Below are 24,202 nucleotides of genomic sequence, written 5' to 3' on the forward strand. Positions count from 1 at the left end.
GATGCTGAAGCCATTTCAGGAAGTACCCACAACTCTTTCTGGGGCAAAATATCCTACAGCATCTCTCATTGTGCCCACAGTGGTTGGAATTCGCAGAGCACTTGGCAAGATTGAAGTCTGAACCTGGATCGAAGATAATAATATAATAATCTTTATACAGCACCTTGCATAGTGGACCACCATCACAAAGTGCTTTGCAAGATACAAGACAAGGGTGTGTGAACTATGCATCAACTGCAGAATCTCTTACAACAACCTCTCACCCCAATGACGGAGCACAAATGAAATGACACACAATGAGTCAGTGGCTGAGTTGGGATTTGAACCGAGTAACTGGTGGTTACAAGCCTGTTTTGTTAACCACTGGACCACACAGCCTCTTAACATGTGTTATTGTTTTGTTTTTGCAGCATGAAGCCCATCCACATTAATTGAAACTCGTGCAGAAGGTGGCCATCTCCCGAAATAATTAAGTGATTAATTTGTTGCTAATCGGGAGATGGTCACCTGCATAAATACCTGCAGCTCTCTGCACTCCGTGTGGGTGTACGGAGGATTGCGAGGAGTACTGAGAGCGAGAGCGAGAAGCAAACGTTATTTAGTCAGTTAAGTCTATGACCTGCCTGACCAGTACCTTTTTGTTATAATTTCTGTGTTTGTGATTTGTTTGTTCTTCTCTTTTATTTCGCTCTGTGAGCAAGGGTTTGTTTTTGTTAAACCCTTTTATTTATTTTTGTTGTTTAATAAACGGCGCACAGCACACCTTTTGAACTGCAGCAGTTACCTGGTGTGTTATTCTTCCGCCTTCTAGACTGACGTCACCACAACGCCATTTCCTGCCACACTCCTATAATGAATGACTACCTTTTGTGTCAGATCTCTACAAGGTTATCAAGCTTCGAGAATGACCTTCATTTTCACATGTCAACGTTCTTGGAGCCGTGGTTTAAAAGCTGTCTCTTAAACAGCAAAAAGAAGCTATTATAAAAGGTTTGTTTGTTGCATGTGAACCTCCAGAAAGGGATTCAGTTCCAGCCAAGGGAGCCCGTCCATGTGGCAGTAAGAGCATTCACCAGCTTTCTGACAGCAGCACAGAAGATGACGACTTTGCAGGATCTGCATTAGACAATGAGTTGAAGATGCATGCAGCTGAGAAGAGAAAGCCCTTAGACTCAAGCCCTTTGGATTACTGGAGGAATTATAAAGATTCCTTGCCTTTGTTACCACAACTGTCACATTGTTTCTTTTGTGTGCCTGCAACATCAGTTCTCACAATTAATTAGATTTTTAAGGAATTTCCTTGGCAGAACACAAAATAAAAAGGGGCAAACTCAACAAAATCTGTTGAGCTCTTTACTGAACTCTTAATTGAACTAATAATTTGCTAATCACGGCCTTATATTATTTTCAGTTTACACAGTTTGAGATGTCAAGTTAGAATAAAAGTTTGAAACCTAAAAGTTGTTTTTAGTTAAAGGGACAAAAGAAAGGATCGATGTCGATGATACTATTGCTTTCGTTGAATATTAGCCGAAAGATTTGTAAAAAATAAATAAAATAATAAAACGTTAAAACCAGATTCACAGTCATCTCTTTTACTGAGAAACACAAGCAAACAACATTAAAATCTTAAATAATACGATACTACAGTGTGATAGTCATGCATAGGTTTTTGTGGCTCCAGAGCCAGGGTTGGAGCACCAGAGCAGCTCTGGAGCTGGAGAAGAGGCTGCTGGAGCAAGAGGTCTCTGTCAGCTCTGGAGCCAGCCTGGAGCTGGAGCCAGCAAACCCGGAACACTGCCAACCCTAGTCTGCTCCAGTCGAGTTGACCGTCTGTAATTGGCTCTTGGCAGTTGCAAGTACAGGATTGGTTGCTTTCTTCAATACAAAGTATTGAATGGCTGGTTTTCGTGGATAATAAAATTTATTTGGATCAATTGTGTCTTTGTTTAGTATTTACTGTCCAACAGATGTGAACTACGCTTAAACACACAGCAAGTCAAAAAGAAAAAGCCAGTACTTGCGCGGATTGATTTTAAATTTGATTCACAGTTGGTGCTTAGGCATTCCAGGGGGAAAGCTGATTGGCTGACAGTACAGAATTGTTTTCTAGTATCAAACAATTTAGGTAGAGATAAAAACAGGTGACTTTTGAGTTTTCCTATAATGATCTAGTGTCCTTACAAAAAAACCCCAATGAATTATTTTTGACGGCTGTATTGATCTATATTAAATTAGTGCCTGCAGCATGTATGTCACTGTTACCCAGAGTTTTACAAAACTATTGTACCAAAGTTAAAAAATTTAGAACACTCTAATAAAATTATAAATTGAGTACAATATTATTTCCTCATGAATTCCACACAATTCAATATTCTAGGTTTATTGATATGAACCCCTTATTCAAATTAATTGATAATAACTACAAAGTGTGGCATTAAACCAGTTGTTCATTCACTCACACATAGATGTATTAGAATACTACTACCACTAAATTCCATTAGCACAACATTAGTTCACTATAGTCAGTTTAGGGGGAAGATGACTATTTTGTACAGTATAATGTGCAAATGAGATCTGTGCTATGCACACTTCTAATTGTACTGTTCAATTGCCAATGACATCACTGGATAGGGAATTCATAGATTCCATACCTATTAGTTACTTCCTCCACTCCTAAAAAAAAAATGGATTTGACATAAAGAACAAACATGCTGCAAATTTTACATCAGTTTTCACAGGTCTGTTTTTTAAAATGAGTATTCCATTTTCTATGTATTTAAATTTGAATGTAGGAAAAGTTTGAAACAAAAAAAAATGTGGATGGTTTATTTAAAGGAGATACTGACACCAAAATTATAGCAGGTACATCTGCTGGGTCAGCTTTGAGAAAAGAAATGATCATGAAATTGCAGCTATTGGCAAAGCCAATGGCCATCTTGAAATGATTATGCTGGCAATCTTGGACAGATGACCCTGGACTTATAAACAAACAACATACAGTACATACAAATCGAAATATACAGTGTTATATGTACGGTATCCTGTGCATATGCTGTAACAGTGATTAGTCTTCATGACAGTAACACCCACGTTAATATGGTTTTGATTCAAAAAGCATCTGTTAAATTTTGCATTCAAACTGGATTCCAAAAGGATTCCTTTCAAAATACTTGAAATTAGCTTACACAATGTTAAATGAATGTATTTATAATATAAACATCCTCAGCACATTTGGCTTTCTTAAAAATACAAACCAACAAAAGATTGCAAATGAACTCATTATGAAAGCAAAAATAGTATTTCTATTTGGTACGGGTCATTCATCCCTACTTTCTTAAAATCTTCTATTTGGGAATTGGTCCAGTGATAAGGATGTTCTAGAATGGGCTTGGTTATGACAATGCTGCATAGTGTTATGGTAGGTTCCCCAGCATGAAGTCTTTGTATGTACAGTCTGTTGTTTGCTCTTGCACACTGTTTTTTCTACGTGGGTGTTCCATGTTTCATTTGTCTAGATCTCCAAATGCCTCTCTGCTGATGTTACCTTACCCCCAGGACTGATATTTGCTATACATTTCAGTTTCTTGCAATTCCTTGTCCCATGGCAGACCAGATGTACAACGCAGAGTGTCCCGTTCACCCATGCAGGTGGTCAACATCTGCTAGCTTGTTCCTACCATCACTGTTGCATCAAGCACACCCTTGTGTCTTGTTCTTATAAGTAATGCTGTCACAATGTGGAATGATTTGACAAAGTGAGAACATAAGGCCCATTTCAGGGGAGAAACAGAGAAGTAGAGCTTCTCAAGGGATTTGCTATTGATTAGAAGGGATGGTGTCCTTTCTCTTTCACAAGATGTGGAAAACTAATACCCTAGATTGAAAACAATAAATGATGTTGAGTTTAGTCCCATCTGAACACTCACATTTTGGCATTTTGGCATTTTTTGGGGGGGGGGGGATGACATTTAGGAAATTTATAAATTAAGTAAAAGAGTGAATGAGAAACAGTTATTTAGATCACAATGCCATGCTTAATTGAATGAAATAAACATTGCCATTTACAAGGCATTATCGTGGGTCATTTGCATTGATGACTAAAGATTTCTCTATTGAGTAGGGATGCACGGGAAGAAAATATTACAGGTAACTTTTACTATAAAGGTGTCTCAATATTTAATTACAAATGAACAATCAAATATCACACAATTTTTTTTTGTTTTTAGTTTTTTGAGAATGTATCCAATGAGTAAGAGTTAAGGGAGAGACTTGAGGAGACAAATTCAATTCATTGTCATTCCAATTATACCTCCTACCTTTTCTGTTGTCATTAAGAAACAAAAATATCAATCTGTCTTAAGAAAATTGCTATACATTCTGCATCTGATTGCATTCCCTGCAGGTTACTGTTAATGTAGTTTGGGGTTGGGGTAACTCATGTTTATTTTTTAGAAATCTGCCTCATCTTTAGTGGACTAGAGGGCTAAATATTCTTATGTTTAACAGCACTTTTTAACATGTCTTTATTCCAGCTGCTTTCAACAAATTTTGTAAAGATTACACTAAACATACAACACAGGATTAAACAAAGACCAGGGATCATTTCAACATCTGATACAACAGTGGAGCTTTACCTCCTACACGACTGAAAAAAATAAAAGAAATTCATCCATTTTTCTTTATGCATTTTCAGCCTCCCAGTGCCTAATAACATATTACCTGTGGTGACACAATGACACAGTCAGCTTGATTTTTAGAAGGGACATTTTTTTCAATGTGTTGCTTCACACTTTTTCTAAATTAGCAGAAAAGTAATCTGGGGATCGATTTAACTGGTACTGTGTTTAAGAACCATTTGGTTTTTGATACATTTTTGCCAATTAGTTTGTCACAAAATGCATAGCTATTTAAAACAAAAATAGTTTTACATTTAGTCACCACAGATTTCAAATACAATTTTGGGTGGGTTTTTATGTTTCCCAAATCCATGCATGATTATAATTTTCCCTTATATAAATCTCCAAGAGAACTGATCAACAATCCTATGAGACCTGCTTGGCTTGTAAGAATCCTTTGCCCATAAAGGTTACATTCCTGCCGACATGCAGCCCAACAATATCAATAAAACATAGTGGTTTCACAACTGGGACAGCACAAGAATATCTGTGCTGATATTCAACTTGCATGCCACAGTCTACAACAAAAAATACTGTTACATTACAATATTGATTTCATTTTGTATTTAGTACAACAGATGCCACATTTGGTAGTGTTGAAGGCTTGGTCATGAAAACCACATCATGTGCTATGATTTATTTTGTAAATACAGCTTATGTTCTTCCTTTTCCTAAGCTACGGCCTCATTAAACAGTCCAAATTTAAACTGAAACTGGTGGATGGTCCCCACAAAGCCATAATATTCAAAGCCTGTTGTTGACTGACAGTTCACAAGTAGCGCACAGCCGAGAGAAGGAACTCAGCATGAACAACAAAAAGCTTAGTGTTGTGTGAATATTTTTGAAAAGTTTTCTATTTGTTTATTTGTGGCTTATGCTTTGAGATTGTGTCTTCCCCTTTCCTACACATTGGAACAGTCAGTAATAAAAGAACATAAACAGGATTTCATCAAAGCTCTAGAGCCCATTCCTGTAGTGAAAGAAAAAAGCAAATAAACAAAAAAACAAATGCGTTCGGGAAGTTTCTGGAGATCTGAGACCAACATTAAGCTATGAGACAGGCCCTACACTAGTACTCTGTCACAGAGGATTCATTGTCATCATAAACAAGAAATATTTGGAAAGGCTTTCTTTTTTTTCTTTTAATTCAACAGAATATATGTTTATTATTTATTTATTTTTGCTCCAGTGTATTTTTTTTTAAACTTAAAAAAGGCAAATCTTTGAAAATAGAAGTTAGTTATTGGGCCTAAATAGTAGTTTTGGGTTTTATTTTTACAATTGGTGTAATTTTTTACTAGAAAAAAGCTGAACAAACATCTCCATTATTGTCTTTAAAAAATGTACAAATACTATTTTCCAATTCAATTTTCTTTTCTCTGAAAAGTACATTTATAATGGATTTACATTTCCTTTCAGGATTTTGACCAGTGGTATTTAAATATATACAAAGAAAATGGTTACTTAATAGCAAATAATTCTACAAATGGCTAGCTCATATCAATCTCCCATTGCTCCTTAGCCCTGTGGAACCATTCAAAATGCCTATGTGTCTAAGGACTCTTCAAAATAAAACAAAATACAAAATCTGTACACAGCACTTTGTACTCAGCGATCACCTTTGTGATCAGCTGCGGGCCAGGTAGCAATTGGTTACACTGGGGTGCCGGACTGATTGCAGGGAGGAGTTTGGCAGTACAAAGGGGATGCAGCTCTGTGAGTACAGAGCTATTTCTTTGAATCTACATCTGATGGAAAGCTTTCTGATCAGTGTCTTGGGATATACTGAACCATTGCACTACTGTATGGGCTCTGTTATAACTCTTCTGTCTAATAAGATATGAGACCCTACACAGTAAGATTTGCCAATGTGCTTTTGCTGTCATTTACTGCAAATGCTTCCATTGTTTCTCTTTTTTTTTTTTAGTACCCACATATGAGATGTCTATTTTATCACGAACAAATGGAAAAACACATGACCCAAATTAGATTTGAGTACATTGATTGTTTTAAAACATTTGCATGGTGCTGCATAAAATGTAGCATTTTGGCCTGCACCATTTCTGAGGTGATGATGTAAGTGATCATAAGAAGGTGAAACTGTTAGAACGCAGGCTGTCATAGAGAGATCAGATAAGCATGACCATCTACTGGCACCAGAACCACAGGAATGGGAAGTCCAGGAGTGACATGTTGTGAACTGCAGTCTTCTGCAGCACATTAACCCTGATAAATGATGGGAGCTGATGACTAAAGCAGACATGCAAGCATCCCTCCAGCACCGCACCTAAGAGATATCCTTAATAACCCGTGTTAAACGCGGAAATACTGACCTCACTGGCCACTGGTGAAGGAATAAAAAAGGTGATCATAAACACCAGTGGGTTTTATGAATTGATTCTCCTGTTTAACTTGCTTCAGTGCTTGCTTACATTAGAGTATTGCCAATGACCCCCTGTAAACTGAGTGATGACATGATCTATAGGTTAATTCCCACAGTCTTTAACACAAAAAGCCTATTATTTCAGTAAGTGTGAAGGACTCCATTCTATAGATTTTTAGGCACTGGGTACATTTAATTAAAGAATTACAGTCTGATATTATTATTATTATTATTATTATTATTATTATTATTATTATTATTATTATTATAAAACCACTTTCAACCACTTGATAAATAATTTTTTGAAAAATTGTAATGCAAATTTACAAAAAGATTGCTTGTTGGCTGTTCTATTCATTATTTTACAAGTATAACCTATTTGACATAACATTTTTTTTTTTTTATACATAACTTTGCTGTTGATAGGCAAAAAACATTGATGTGTTGTCACCAGGCATCTGTGCCGTGCCCATAGAGAAGCACGCTAATAATGGCAACCTATTTGTTAGTGATAGAGTGAAGCTGTCAATTAAAGACACTACAAGTAAAAAATGACCTTCACAGTAAATGTGGCCCAACAGTGCTCCTGAGTGGCACATCCAGTAAAGGTGCTCCGAACAGATGTGCCCTATAGCCTGGAGATCGCAAGTTTTTTTTTTTAAGAACTGTCTATATTTAAAGCATTTTTTATGTTTGCTACTAAAGTTGATAACTTGCTCTATAATGGACTATTTTATATAATTTGTTAAAGTAAGTATTAATATACATACACTATTTTGAAAAAAAAAAAGAGGCACTTTTTTCCTTCCATTTTTGTTTTGCTGTTTTGAGCCACAGCAGCTTTCGTGCTTGACAGTAACAGCCTCTTGCTGCCACTGGTAGTAGCAGAAGCAAGCTGACACTACTTTTACAGAATGTAAACAAGCATTGTAAACATTCTCTCGTGTCTAATGAATTAAAGTTTCTGTCTAATTTTTGTCTAAAAAAACCTGCATATCCTGTTTATGTTATGAAGGTGATAGTTATCATCTTATAAAACCTGGAGACTATTAATGCAAACTGCAAAGCGATATAAGTCGCTAACTCTTTTTCCCCAATGACCCACCTTGAATGATGTTTGAAATTTCATGACCCATATTTTTTAAAACAAATCTCCCAGCAAAAACACACCAATTTAAAATTACCCTATTCATACTGTCATAAATATGTGATATTAAAAAGGACAAGAAAAATTAACTTATAAATATGAATAAGTAAATGGGTTTATACCTTCACTGAGAGACATGTGTTTGTTTCACTGCTACTGAAGTTAATGCTCAGACTGGTGACACTGATGCTACAGCTGCAACTGGAAAGACTGGTGCTGCCACTGCTAGGACTGGTAAGACTGGTGCTGCCACTGCTGGGACTGGTAATACTGATGCTAACACCACTGTAATGGTAAGACTGGTGGTGATGCTGCTGGACTGGTAAGACTGGTGCTAACACTGGTAGGACTGGTAAGACTGGTGCTAACACTGGTAGGACTGGTAAGACTGGTGCTGACACTGCTGGGACTGGTAATACTGGTGCTGACACTGCTGGACTGGTAAGACTGGTGCTGACACTGCTGGGACTGGTAAGACTGGTGCTGACACTGCTGGGACTGGTAATACTGATGCTGACACTGCTGGGACTGGTAAGACTGATGCTGACACTGCTGGACTGGTAAGACTGGTGCTGACACTGCTGGACTGGTAAGACTGGTGCTGACACTGCTGGGACTGGTAAGAGTGGTGCTGAGACTGCTGGGACTGGTAAGACTGGTGCTGACACTGCTGGGACTGGTAATACTGGTGCTGACACTGCTGGGACTGGTAAGACTGATGCTGACACTGCTGGGACTGGTAAGACTGATGCTGACACTGCTGGACTGGTATGACTGGTGCTGACACTGCTGGACTGGTAAGACTGGTGCTGACACTGCTGGACTGGTAATACTGGTGCCGACACTGCTGGGACTGGTAATACTGATGCTGACACTGCTGGGACTGGTAAGACTGGTGCTGACACTGCTGGGACTGGTAAGACTGGTGCTGACACTGCTGGGACTGGTAAGACTGATGCTGACACTGCTGGGACTGGTAAGACTGGTGCTGACACTGCTGGACTGGTAAGACTGGTGCTGACACTGCTGGGACTGGTAAGACTGGTGCTGACACTGCTGGGACTGGTAAGACTGGTGCTGACACTGCTGGGACTGGTAAGACTGGTGCTGACACTGCTGGACTGGTAAGACTGGTGCTGACACTGCTGGGACTGGTAAGATTGCTGATACTAGTGCTTAGACTGATCAGACTGCTGAGACTGTATGATGCCACGATTTAGAAGGCTTTACTTTAAATACAGAGTTTGCCAATCCTCCTATGACCTGATCTATCAAGGGACACCTCCTTGTCTCTGTGGAAAGAATAATGAAAGAAATCACAGAATCAGCATCAAACCAAATGAAACCCATATAAATTAAGCAAACTCAGCTGCCCAGTTGTCTGCAACACATCATAAAACAGTACTTCCTTGAACATTTGGAAATTAAATATTTTTAAAACTGCTGTTGCCAAACAGTGAATTTATGGATAGAATTACCTCCAAGTCTTCTAGCTCCAAAGCATCAAATAGAATGCATGAAAAGTACTAAAACCTAACAGCTTTGAGTCGTTATATCAGGGGAGGGTATAATGAAAAAACATTGATTTATGAAAACGTATCGCAGCTAAGCATCACATTGCACAGGACTGTCAGCAGCAAAACAATATAATATATATATAAAGAAAATCCAATCACTAAACATGCTTACCTAGAGTTGACCTCTCCTAAAAGAAAAGCATTATAGATTGGTTTCATCTTTGAGTACATACAGTACCGAACGGTCCACTAAATAATATACTGCTAAAGGGGCCAGTTGTATGAACGAGAACAAAAAATGGGATTGAATCCGAATTCACTGGAGTCGGATCATAAGGTGGTGTTGACTAAGTGGATCTGGATCAGACTCCACTGATCCGTAATCTTGATCCAATTCTGGAACTACATGTGGCGTAATAGGGAAACTGACCAATGAGAAGAGAACATGTCTGTTTCAATGCCCCGGCTGGCAAATTTCTACACAGACCACAATAATGTCGGCAAATAAAAAAATAAAATAAATGTTAATGTTGATTATGCCACTCTTAAAAATTCAAATGGGCACATTATTTAAAAAAAAATAATTAAAATCTTTAGCTTTATTTTTGTACCTAGCTGATTTCTACCCTGCCTCAATGTAAGCTACATCCCTGAAAGTGCACAGAAGGGTAACTTGGGGTGTGGGGAAGGAGTTATAAAACAGTCACCCTGCAATTCCTATTTTTGGTATAAAATGGAACATGGCTGTGGGACAGCTTCCAGATTATTTATGAATGACATTTTTATTATTAGCTGAGGTATTCCCAATAAAGTCTAGTGTTTAATGCAGCTGAAATGACACCTGGTGCAGTGGAAGTGATAGCAGCATGCGACCAGGGCTGTAGATGGATTTTTGCTTTCAAGCAAATGCTTATCACAGCTGGCAGGCAGACCTGAGATATTACATTAAGCACTGAATTTTAGAAAACATTATGCCAACTAATGTATTTTGCTTATGGTACAAAGATCAGAGGTAAAGTTAGCAGGGAGTCTACAAGCAGAGAGCTAGTATGACATATTATTGTCATCAGGTGTCTCTAGGTTCAAGTCCAGGTCATGCACTCATCTGTAATTTTGTACGGGTAACTGTATTTTGAATTATCTAGTTTCTTCAAGCATAATCTTCAAGTATATTAACTTCAGTCTTATATATATATATATATATATATATATATATATATATATATATATATATCAGTCTATATAATATAAATAATATATGATATCTAGTAGACGCTTCTCTCTCTTCCCTTCCCTCACCTCTCTCACTTCTCTTTCACTTTTCTTGTGGATTTTTTTTCTTGTGGTATTTTTTATCTGTGAAGGTTTAAGATTTGCCTACAAGGACATAATTTGCAAATGTTACAAAAGCAATTATATTTTATTAAAAATCTTTTATTTCTATATTTTCTCATTTTACTTTTTCCTAGCACTGAAACCCTTAAATTAAACTTTTTTCCCCCCATAGCATTCTTAAAAAGGTATATAACTTATTATTTACAAACATAAAACGGTATATAACTTATTATTTTTGTACATTTTAAATTTTCCCTCCTTTTTTTTATAATGTCATGTCTTTGAATATTGAGCTGGCTTAGAGAATCTTCCAGTTTGGGTATTGTAGGTACTTCCTGATTTCAGACAAATTAACACTTTAAACTTCTGTCATGAGTAACTATAATTAGTTAAGGTTGTACATGTTATGTTTTCCTTTTGTATATATTATAATATTTTGGGTTCATTTACACTTGTTAGGTGTTAATACCCAAAGGGAGGCACTTTTGTTGCTATTTTGTATTGCTGTGTGTAAGTTATTTATTGTTAAGTATATGTTATTATTTGTAATATAGCACAGGCGATAGAAGGAAAAATAGTCCCATTTCCCAATTCCAAATGCAGCCAGGTGTTTTCAATTTGCACCAATTAATTATCATTGACAGTCCATTATAAAAAGGGAGCCAAAAGTACAGGAGGGGAGTGTGTGGTTCCAGGGGGAACCAAATGGAAGAGGCAGGCAGGCAGGCAGGCAGGCAGAACAACAACAACAACAAGGACCAACTGTAACTTTAAAGGGAGTACAGAAAGACAGACACGACAGCCTGATGGAAGGAAGGACGAGTCAAAAACTGATAGTAAAGCGAAGTATTTATCCTCGGATTCTACTGTTGAAGTGCACTTTTTTTATTAGGACTGTGTGGCTTTTGACAAATGTTTCAGAAGTAAAGACGCTTGACAGAAACATTGCGATTACCAGTAATAATTGTGGTTTATGATAAGGTGTTGTATTGGTTCCTTTCACAGTACCACCTTTCATGACCGATGCCCTAGAACAGCAAACAGGCACCAGCCAAGGGAGAGATGGTCAGCTCCCTGTACACACCCGGGACGAGAGGTCCTACCCTACTTAAGCTAAATCAGTGGCAAATGTATTGTGTGGAGTGGAATAAATGTAATACTAATAGCCCCCTGAAGTCACAAGTAGCCTGTTAAAATATTTTATGGAAGGTTTTACTTGGTGCACAGTTTTAGGTGTTTTTAAGAATAGGATTTGTTTGGAGATAATGTGCAAGGCGGTTGAAAATGGGGAGTTTGCAAATTGTGTGATAAAATAAGTTGTGTTTGATTGTCTAAATTTCCTGCAATAAAGAAATCATTTTACTTCCCTGTTTGTGCTCAGTTAGAAATCCAAAACAACCTCTGGGCAAAGGGTTATAAAGATAATTATAAACTTATACTTACCTGGAATTAACAGTATAGAGGAAACCCCTGACACTACCTCTATACAAAAGTGAGTTCCTTACCATATGGTGAATGATAAGGTCCCCAAGATAGTTAGGACGACCTGTGTCTTTAAGTATGGTAAATGAAATGAACAAGCAGATAATCCCTGAGCTCTGTCAGCAGCTGAAGACTGAACTCTAGAGCCAAGGACTATAAATTCCATCTCGAGCTCATGTTAAGGTCATAGTTGCATTATCAGGGTCATTTCATACCCTTTAAAAAGAGATTGCACTGTTCAGTTCCGCTAGATACCGAGTGAATTCTGCTTTGGAAATTAGATGTGGTCAGTATATCTTGTTCCTTAGTAACATCCAGCCTTAGTCCATGTTACAAGGCTAGCAGATCACGTGCAGATTCAGAATCCTTTAGCCGTCAAGCAAATAAGTGATCATTCTTCATAGAGTCCTGTGTTTATCATCCATACAACCTAATAAAATGGAACATTATGGCCTTGACTATTTAGGACTGTAAATACAGTAATAAAATGAGTTGGTGGACAAGCTGGAAACAGGCAGAAGCCGTGGTAAAGGACAGGAGGACTATTATATCAGCCTGAACAGGCACTTCTCAGGAAGTGCCAAGTGCTAACTAACCTAATGCCAAAATAAATCATTTCAAATTACCTGTATGCATGATCAAACACTTGGCTTCATGTTGAATTCAAATTAGATTATATTATTAGTAATCAATAATCTATTCATGCAACATTCCACACTTCTGTTTTATCACAATTGTATGAACTGGTTGGCAAATGTTTATGTAGTTGACTGTTGAGAGATTGCAGGAATTATACTCAGAACATACAAATGGCCATTTTTCAAACGACAGTGATATGAAAAACAAAGTTTGTAATAAAATGTTAGAATTAATTAGCGCATTGAGCACAGGGTCAGTATGCGATCAGTATTTCGATGGTGCGAGTCTTGACTTGGGGACCCACATGGAGTGTTGTATTGGCTTTTAGATTCTCAGGATAAACATATGCATCCACGGTTTAAGAAAGTTGAAATAAGGCAATAAGGATTGACAGAGAAAGTGCAGGTTGCCCATTGATCTTCAGTCGTACGCATTGTGGTGACATTCAAATTCAACAAAACTGATTACAAAAATGTAAAGTAAACAAAAAAATAAAAAATATAAAAACTATTTATATATAATATATATATATATATATATATATATATATATATATATATATATATATATTTAATTTTAAATTTAATTTAAAAATGATTTATTCAGGATTAGTCCACTGAGTCGCAAGCACCTTGTTTGCGGATACGTACTAAATATTTATAGAAACTATATTGCCATAAATGGAAAGTATTATAATATTCTATATTTCTTGTAAAAATATTTACCAAATTACAAAAATATAGGGGACTATAGCATCATGTGCAATTTAAGTTACTGATTTTACATGGAGACAATTGATTGCACTCCTTTTGCACTCTGCAAAACTCTTTGGCCAGGATCTGTGTTTGATTAGATCCTTTGCGGTCCAGGAGCGATAAAAGTTTGATTGAAGGAGCTAGGCCACTCAAAGGCAGCAGGCTAGTGAAAACAGTGTATCTATATAAAACTAGCCCTTGGGTGCATGCCTACACCTGCACTTGAAAATTGCTTGCACACTAGCCGTGACACACTCCTAACATCTGCTCTTTTCATTGAGGTTAGCGGCAAATTGGAATTCCATTGTAGCGTTCGTTGGCCCAGCTGAAGTAAGAGACTGTCAAAAAATCCTCTTTAAACATCCCCTTATCCAAACAGGAAGTTGACCTCTGACCCAAGGGATGTAATGGTACACCACTGGAAATTTCATTATCCCTCTTTCAGCTGTACTAAGTGAAAATTAATTGTGTAATTATCTGGCTGAGCGCATGTGTAAAATTTTACAGTGTGTCAGTTAGCGCAATCTATGTGTGAGGCACATGATTTAGTGCATACTCAAAGCTGTCTTATAATGAGAAAACTGCAGAAAACACCAATGGGGCTTTGGAGGAGAAAAACATATGCTCGAACAAACGGTGAACATGAGAAAGCATTGTTATGACTTTTACTTCATAACCTGTCAAAAACATTAGAGGGACACAAATTAGGTAGAGTTGAAGCAAGTATCTTTTCACAGCATGTCTCAGACTGTAAAACTGTATGGCCAGAACATCAGATACAGTTTCTGTACATTTCTTTGTGATTTAATTTTGTTTCCCATCTAGTAATCATGGTTAGATATTTTAAATAGGCTATTATACTGTATTTCTTTCTCTCTATCTAGGATCAGCAGATAACTTGGCACCAAATATATTTAAAAGTGATTTTTTTGCTCCAACTCATCTGCACTCAAGCCAGCTGAGAATACAATAAATTCCTAGTGTCAACTTCTGTGACAAAGTGTGTCATTCTCTCGTATGCTGATCACATTGTGAAACACCTATGGTTTTGCTTTCTCTCAGAGCCTGTGAAACTCAGGAATGAGATCAAATTTCAGTGCAAGATTGTGTCACCCAATTTGGAAATGGTTGCTTAGGGTTTCTGTCTCTCACTATGTATGTCATTTAAATATGGAACCTTCAGCTGTCTCCAAAACTCTGACAAACCACGACTGTTCAGAAACAGTATAAACTTCCAATATATATATATATATATATATATATATATATATATATATATATATATATATATATATATACACACACATACACCACACACACACACACACAATATATATATATATATATATATATAATATATATATATATATATAATATATATAGACTATATGTATATAATATATATATAATGACGAAACATTGTGAATGAACTAATGTACTGCTTTGTAACACTGCTATGTATTTTAAAACTGCTAGATGTTACTAACATTTTCTTTATTAATGTTTTAAATATTTCTACCACCACTTGTATGTGCATATTAAAATGTACAGTATCTGAAGATTAATTGTTGATACCACTGTAAATATTGTATATAAACCATGGGTATGTAGGGAATATGATAGATTATTATAGGGAATGTACATGGTAATGTTCTTATGCAAATACTGTAAGATGATGCTGCATCAAGCTAAAAATAAACCACCAGGAGTCAAAGCTAAACCAAACATTTTCACTGAAGAAAAGTAATACAAGACAGCACAGGGAATTCTTTCACTGCCTGTCCTGCTTTTATCCCTGTGATCTGAGGAAGTAAAATGAAAATTTCCTGGCATCCTGGGGTAATAAAGTAATCTCAATCTTCTTGTGAAACCACATAAGTACTGAAATTTTACAGAGCCTCTTTGAAAAACAGAAGCGCTATGTAAGTGTTGTGTGTCCCAGGAAACCATAGGCTTCCTCCATGTGCACTACCTATTGAATGTGACTATTTCAATTCAGGAGTTATCTAGGGCTCCACCAGAACAGACTGAGATGTATAAGAGGTCTGCCTACAATATGAATGCTGTTTCAGTGTGTCTAAGTGACATTAACGGCTATGCAAACCAAGCTATTCTTAAACAGTGCTTTGCATGTCAGATGTACCTTGAGTTCTATGCAACAAAAATAATTATTATCTTTACAGCCATTATTGTAATACTGTAACAATGATTTATGCTCAAGTGTAAATGTAACTACATATGTAATTACACAGTAAGTCCATGTAGTATATAATATGTACTTAATGCATTACTGCGTGGCTAATCACAGTATGACTGCATTTTACGCGATGCCGCTATAAGTTGATGTTGAGTTACTCAATCAACTTGAATAGTAAATTACAACTCTTAATACTGCTTCTGGTGACAGAAACATAACCTAGATATGTTGTTGACAGTTGTAAACAAATATTGGTCAAGTATATGTCGTTGACAAATGAGGGTATTTTTAGGGTTAGCTGTCTGGATAACATTTTGTTTGTAAGTCTATAGCCTGGATTTCTAAACTGAATTCATTTTTTGTGTCATGCTTTATTAGAGGAGACATTGTGACTGACTGGTACAAACAAAGGTTGAGACCGCCTTGGCTCATTCACAGATTGATAAATGCAGATTAGGGTGCTGTATTGCAAGAAAATTAACTGGAGTGCTGGTGACAATTAACAAAGCTAGACACCCTGCTGATAAATGCTATGACTCAAGACCTCAAAATTAAACCTTCATAAATAAGGACACCTTATCTAAATGTGAGCTACAGGGCTAGAATGAAATAGTGACTATTATATAAACTAAAATGTTATTGGTAAACCATAATTCTAAATGATAATATAAATAGGGAAATGTTATACAGGCAGGTTCCAGTTAAAAAGTGAAACAATCTGTATTTATCAACTGTGTTTAAGGATAATTGTTACATTTACCAGTAATTTATTGTTTGCTACAGTATATTGGAATAAAATACAATGTCAATATGCTCAATATAAATCAAATCAATCAATTCCTTTGAAGCAGAAATTCTAGTAAATGAACTTCGCCAAGTTTGGCTCTTTGTTGGGCTGCTGACAACGAAAAAATGACTGGCACGCAGTTATTCTTTGCTTTTTTTAAACTAAAGGTTATTTAAAATAAGTTATTATAAAATGTTTATCCTGTCTCTTATGGTATAGTGTCTTTTTCCGCACACTTTAGAAAGAAAGTCGTTGCTGTTATCAGCAGCTGCAGTATGATAATAATGATTTCCATTACAGGAGAGTAGATGTTAAAAGCTCATGCTGATTTGAACTTTGCTCGCTTTACTCTTCATTCCAGCTTCTTCTGACGTCAGAATTGATTTATTTTGCCAGATTTCAAATCTGATTCCACGTTGGGGGCATTGCAAGATGTTTATGGGGAAATGTTGTTTTGGATCTTTTCCTGGAACTTGACTTCACCTCCTTCTGTTTTAAAATATCTGGTTTAAAATATCAAAGGCTCTGGATGTCTTAAAGGAATTCTCAGTCCTCTCCAACCTGTAGCTCTCACAGCTTCCACTAGCACCTCCACTTTATACACTCCAGCTAAACACTTGTACAGATGCCTTGAGGCATCTTTCACCAGCAGGATCAGATTCACTTCTGCAGCTCTAGCCTGAAGTCCTTGAACAGGCATCCAGACTACATGTTTCTGGAAACCTGCTCTAGCCAACCCATATAGAATTACATTCAAAATGAAATTCAAAATAATTGAATTTTTAAAGGAACATGCCCACCATTTCTTTCTGAGGTGTATTATATCGCTTTCTGGCAGTTTACTATCCATTACTCTGATTAAGCCCCAACTGAAAACTGCCAACATTGATCACTAGGGCCCAATTCTTAAGGATTTCCAAATTCTAGATTTGTAAAAATCTATATATATATATATATATATATATATATATATATATATATATATATATATATATATATATATATATATTATATATATATATATTATATATATATATATATATATATATATATATATATATATATTATATATTATATACATAAAAAAAACACCTTAAATATTATATTTACAGTACCGTTTACATTTCGTCCTCAAATTTTTAATAGGAATGTCATGGCTGAATTTCAGCACGTACTACCTTCGTCGGTAAACTCAAAGTAAGATATGCATCGCTGAAGCAGCCATTTCTATTTTAATGGGGGGAAGGGACTCATTCAGATAAAGACACCCCCCCTCCCTTCTCTCTGACCTTTACTTAGAATGATATTTACTATAAATATATATTAATATATATAATATTTTGAGTGTCCACTCATTCCCCCGCTGATTTTAATATGCACAATTAAGTCCTTCACCATAGCAATTACCCACACAGCTCAGGAGACCTGAAGGCTCAGTGGACCTTCTCCAACCCCAAGCAAACCAATTTCATCTTTTATACCCAGAAACTCAGAAGTGGATGTCAACCAGCTACTGGCCCCTGGAGGACCAAGACCAGCCCTGCAAGTGTACGTCTGAGTTCACCAGGCACCTGGCCAGTAGCAATGAAGAGAAACAGTCCCTGACGGTTTTGTCTCCATAACGTGCAGGAGCACCTGAGACAAAATGACACTCCCTCTAGAAATTCAAGCAGAGACCAGCGACTTTGCACACCCAAAACGTGAACCTACGCTTCTCTGACTGCATGACTCACCACCTGTGGTCTTGACGGTGAACCACTCGGGAACACTTTGACTCCAATTCAATAAATACGGTTCCTAAAAAACAGTACTATACAATAAGTATAGCTTATTCAGGGTTAGCATTCAAGTTAAGCTTGGGTGAGTGTTGGAGCTAGAGCAAGTGCTACAGTTAGGGTTAGGGGTAGGAGTTAGAATATCTTATAACAATTAGAATTACTATTAATTTTAGCCTTGTTAACATTACCGTTGTCCTAATGTTTATCCTAAGAGCAATAATTGTATCTCACTGTCATCAAAGGGGCAAAAGGCGATCGACTGCCTCAGAACTTTAAAGCAATTCATCGGAAGTCAAGCAAAAAACTTTCACTGTTTATACAGTCAAACGAAGAAAAAAGAAAGGTGAATTTTCGCACTGGCCCATCTGCAGGATGAAGGGAGTGTTTGTGTGTGGTCTTCGCTAACGTATTTCTGTCATCCTGTTTGGGAAGCGATTCAGGATCTGTTTCTGTTGGCACTTTCTCTCTGTTGTGACTACATTAATACATTTCTCAAGCCCTTTATACAGCTGATGATCCTGTAATACAAGCCCAGAGAATACGATTGACTTCAAGGGCTGATTACATCTTTGGACCACTAATGGGCACTTATCTCTTTGGTCTTTACTTCTGTACTTATCTATCCTGCATTATTCATTTTTCCATAAAAAGTAAAACTTCAGTGTTTTTGTTTTCTCATGCAGTTTCATGAGAGATCTAGAATTTGCATGATCCCAGTCATCAAAAGTATCATTTATATCATATATATATATATATATAATTCAACAACTTTTTGTTCCATGTTGTCTAAATTGTGGTTGAATTTAGAAATAATTTAATTGGGAGGATATTGTCATATGGATATTGGAATCCAATTATATTTATGTTATTCTTAAATAAAGCTCTACCCATGACCATGCACACTGATGATGTGTGTGCTCTTGTGCTATATTAAAATCCCATAACCTTAAGGGTTGACAGATATCTTGTCTATGCTCCATTACACCCAGTCTGCAGATACCAAAGCCGATCAGGGTGATTTGAAATGCACAGCGATTTCAGGCTTCTTCTCTTTATGATGTAACTCAGCTTGACAAAGCTATAGTATTCTAGGACTGTCCTCAAACAGGCCATTGCAATATAATTTTAGCATGACTTCATGTATTAATTTGGTGAGATTTGTTGGACTGGCTCATTTTTAATATTTCAATCTCAATATAAAACATGTAACTGAAGCCCAGTGAAGTGATATCAAACCAAATAGTACATCTAAACTACCGATAGCTGAGCTGTGCATTGAATGAAGACAAAGAAGTAAGACATAATTTCCTTTTATCTCTTTTTTTTGGTATTTTCCACATCCTAACCTGAACTATGTTAATAACTGGATGCTGCAGTCAACACCCAGGAAGCATAAAGTTGTCATTAAGGCAAAAGTGTGTGTGTGTAGGGGGGGGGTGACTTAGGCAGGGCTGAAATTACAGGCATTATTAACATTAGGCAGATAGATTACATTTACAGTTAGGCATGCTTAAAATTCAAAGGTAGAGCACAGCACACAGTTACACTTGCTGCAGTATGTCCACTGTTTTGTCATTTCAAACCAGGCCTTTGACTCGTCTGAATCCGGTAAATTGAATATGTATTCATTTGATTTTACTTACTAGATAAAAACTTTGCCTCAAACATATTTAGTCAAGGGGATATTTTCTGTGTTTTTCGTAGGATTATATTTTTCTGATGAGCTTGTGACTCAAAGAATTCTTACATTTGGAAATATTGCAAATTTAACAGTAGGTAAATGTTGTAACAAGGAATGATGAGCTTGACGCAGGTCAGCGATCCAAACAGCAGATCTCTCTTTATTGGCAGCACAACAGCAATACACAAATTCTCCTATAATATCCCACTCCGAACAGCACCCAGGCTTGATTTAAATAGCACACAGTCCCCTACATTGTCAACCCGTCCTCCGCAAATCTGTGGCCATTCCAGTCCTACAACCATCCCACCCAACCCACGGCCCCTTCCCGCACTAGGAAGAGGTCAACTACGGTGCAAATATTTTTTTCACTAAAATATTTTTTTGTTTTATGTTACTTAATGAACTGCTATTACTAAAACACTCATTTCACACCTTCATTTTAACACCTTTCTTGGGAACCCGAGTGCCTTGTAAGTTACAGCAGTCAGTCTCTCTCAAGTGCAGTGAATCTGAATATGCAACCAGATTTCCCTCCTGTGCCTAGTGTTGGCAACCGCGAGGTTGCAGCAGGAGTACAAACAACGTGGGCTTTTTTTAAAACCTTACTTGAGAATCCAAGTGCCTGCTGTCACACCAAGTCTGTTTTCTAATAAGGGAAATGTTAAAACAATGCAGTTAATCTGACAGCCTTCTACCACAGAACATATTTAAACAAACACCATTAGAATAGGATAAACTGTTTTATATTTTATGGCTCTCTAGTAATAAGTTATAACAAAACTGTTCATTGTACTAATATAGATATAATTGTAAAGGTCTAAATTATTTTTACTTTTTTAATAATGAAAATATTGAACCTAAACAATTCACTTTAAAAGTAATTAGATGTCCTTTTAAGTTTACATCATTTACACAGTCATTTTAATGTTTCTCTTGCTACAGTACATCTTCAAACAAAGTAGGCCAGGTGTATAGGTTCATATTACCTGAACTGACCTCAAAGCAGTGGTGTCTCCTGATATTATTGACAGGTGAGGTACGCTTGTGACTGAAGACAGCAGAAAGGTCAATAGATTCCAGATAATACCCTGTATATCTATAGTTGTTGTTGTTGTTGTTGTTTTTAAGCAATAGACCAGAACAAAGAGCCAGCTCTATGTGTTCATGGCATTTGACACTTTCTTAACAAGTGTGGTCTGTTTGCCCATCTTAAACGTATAGAGCTGGTATAAAACCACCTGAGGGAAGCCTCCTTGTGGATAGCTGTGCTTGTGGTGCTAGACCAGCTTGTAGCACAAGTACTATCTTTCATTTTATTTACGAACAGCTATTAATATCAGTTTTGAATAAAATCTATATTACTTCAGGGTAGGGTTACTATATGACTCCATGTGCACTAGGACAGTTTGGGACAGTTCTGGCTTTTCTACTCACACCACAATGCATTCTGGTAAGTGTAGTCCTGATGTGAGTGTTACTTGAGACCGGTAAAATGCATCAGAATGCTTTGTGATGTGAGTTGAAAAGCTGAATTGTCCCAAACTGTCCTAGTGAACATAGAGTGCTATGGTAGCCTAACTTCAGGGTATATGTTATTATTTCTGTGGTACCAGAAAAAAGTTTTTAATATCTGTTTTTGGTTTGTTTTAAACCATTACTGTATTGTAAATGCTAGTATTTTCAGATAATCCTCCATTTTACAAAATGTAATTGGCATAAACAAAAATAATCTGACTATGATTAAAGTAAGTGAGATATGTAAAGGAGTTGGTAAATACACCAAGTTGCTAGAAACCTGATTTTCTACACACACCCACACAATTGAGTGTGGAGAGCAGTTGTATGAGATGACTGCTCAGAAGTAGAGCAATCTCTAGTCACAAATATTTGCAGTCACAGTTACACCTATAAAGGCACCAACATAAAGATGAATGTAAAATGTACATCTGCAATTTAAAATGAGTGATTGTTTAACAAAAAGGATTTGTAATAAATAGACGAGAAATTGTATGTAAGTCTATGCACTACATTTTAATTACTGATACTGAAGTTCACCTGCACCGTAACTACAACAGCAATGAAAATCCTGAATAAGTATGAAGTGTAATAAACTATTTCCCTTTTACTATATTCCTAATGATACTTTATGTCAATGGATAAAAAAGTTTGCAAGCCTAAAGAAATCCATGATAACCTGCTTGAGACATTACTGGACACATCACAACAAGAACCAGTGAAAATGTATTTTAAAGGTACTCTGATCATTCTTTGAGTTGGGTATGATTGTGTGACTTAAGGCACAAGGTGAATTCCAAAGTTGTAAACTTTTACAGCGTTTAAGTGAAGCAAACACAATGAATGCATGACTAATGACAAAAAAAAAACTTTTACTTTTCCTCCTACACATAAAATTAATTTGAAAACTGTAGCTCAATATAAATCCCAAATCCCAAGTGCATTACATAGCATCTGGAAAAAGTATTTGACCTGGTGATGTATATCAAAAGTAAAATTGCAGTAAAAGGGGAGCTTTCAGTTGCCTTCTGTTCTTACTGTGTTAAACCTTAGGCCCCTAACGGCCACTATAAGTTTGCTTTAATTGAATGTAAAAAAAAAAAAAAAAATTACTATACTATGTAAGCATGAACCAATCATCGAGTGAGTTTTATTAATAGTGGTAAGATGTAAATTTGAAGGACATAATTTATTTTTTTATGATGCATGAACACTGACGAACTGTGATAACTTGCAGGCGAATCACAAATCCCACAAGACCCATTACTGTAACACTCTACAGCAAAAAATATCTACCAGGTTTTAACAGCTGCATGTGATAGTCGTTACAAACAAATAAGCAACACAGTTATTGTTCACATATCAAATGCTGGTGTGAAATACATACCGTCCTGAGAGCTAAACTAACAAACATGTCCCCCTACTGGGCAAGTTTCATATTGCATTCAAAAGTACAAGGTCTAGATTTCATTTCACTTCAGTCCCATATTTCTTTATTTTGTCTGGCAATTGATGTCACAAGCATTTAAACAAATAATATATAATATAATTGTATTGTCTAAAAACATCTTTATAAACAGACCTTATTTAATATAGACAAATGTATTATTATTATTATTATTATTATTATTATTATTATTATTATTATTATTATTATTATTATCAGTTGTAGTAGTATTAAAAACCTGGAAATTAACATTTGCCTGCAACTGTAAAATATGGTCCTATTTTATAGTTGATAAATTTGCCTCAATATTTTAAAAAACAAAGGTTTTTCACTAGTAATTATAATAGAAAAAAACAAACAGCATTAAGATAATGATGTCTTCCATTTCAATTGAAAACCAATTTGTCAAAGAGACCACAGTCACCGAACACAGCATACAGTATTCAACTGCTTGTTTTCCTAGCCAAAAGTCAATTACATTTTTAATACCAACATTAATGAATTGCTAAAAGATAGTGGACCGTGAATTGCATTTTACACGAGCATCATTGTAAACACAGTTCGATATAAGTGATTTCTATGATAAAACTCAATTACTTTGAGAATAGGTGGTCACAAAGGATCCATACTGAACATACATACATTTATGTGTGCCACATATAAATAACATGACATATTTAACATATGTTGTGCATATAAACACATTTTAACATTAATAATGTATCTTGTATAAATATATAAATTAAATTAAATGACAAAATATATGGCGTATATAAATGCATTTTACATGAACCTTTTGTTGGTGTTCCATGGGTGCGATCATTAATATGGAATTTGGGCTGCCTAGTTTAAAGCAA

This window comes from Polyodon spathula, chromosome 6 (genome assembly GCF_017654505.1).
Source record: "Polyodon spathula isolate WHYD16114869_AA chromosome 6, ASM1765450v1, whole genome shotgun sequence".
In the NCBI taxonomy this organism is placed as follows: Eukaryota; Metazoa; Chordata; class Actinopteri; order Acipenseriformes; family Polyodontidae; genus Polyodon; species Polyodon spathula.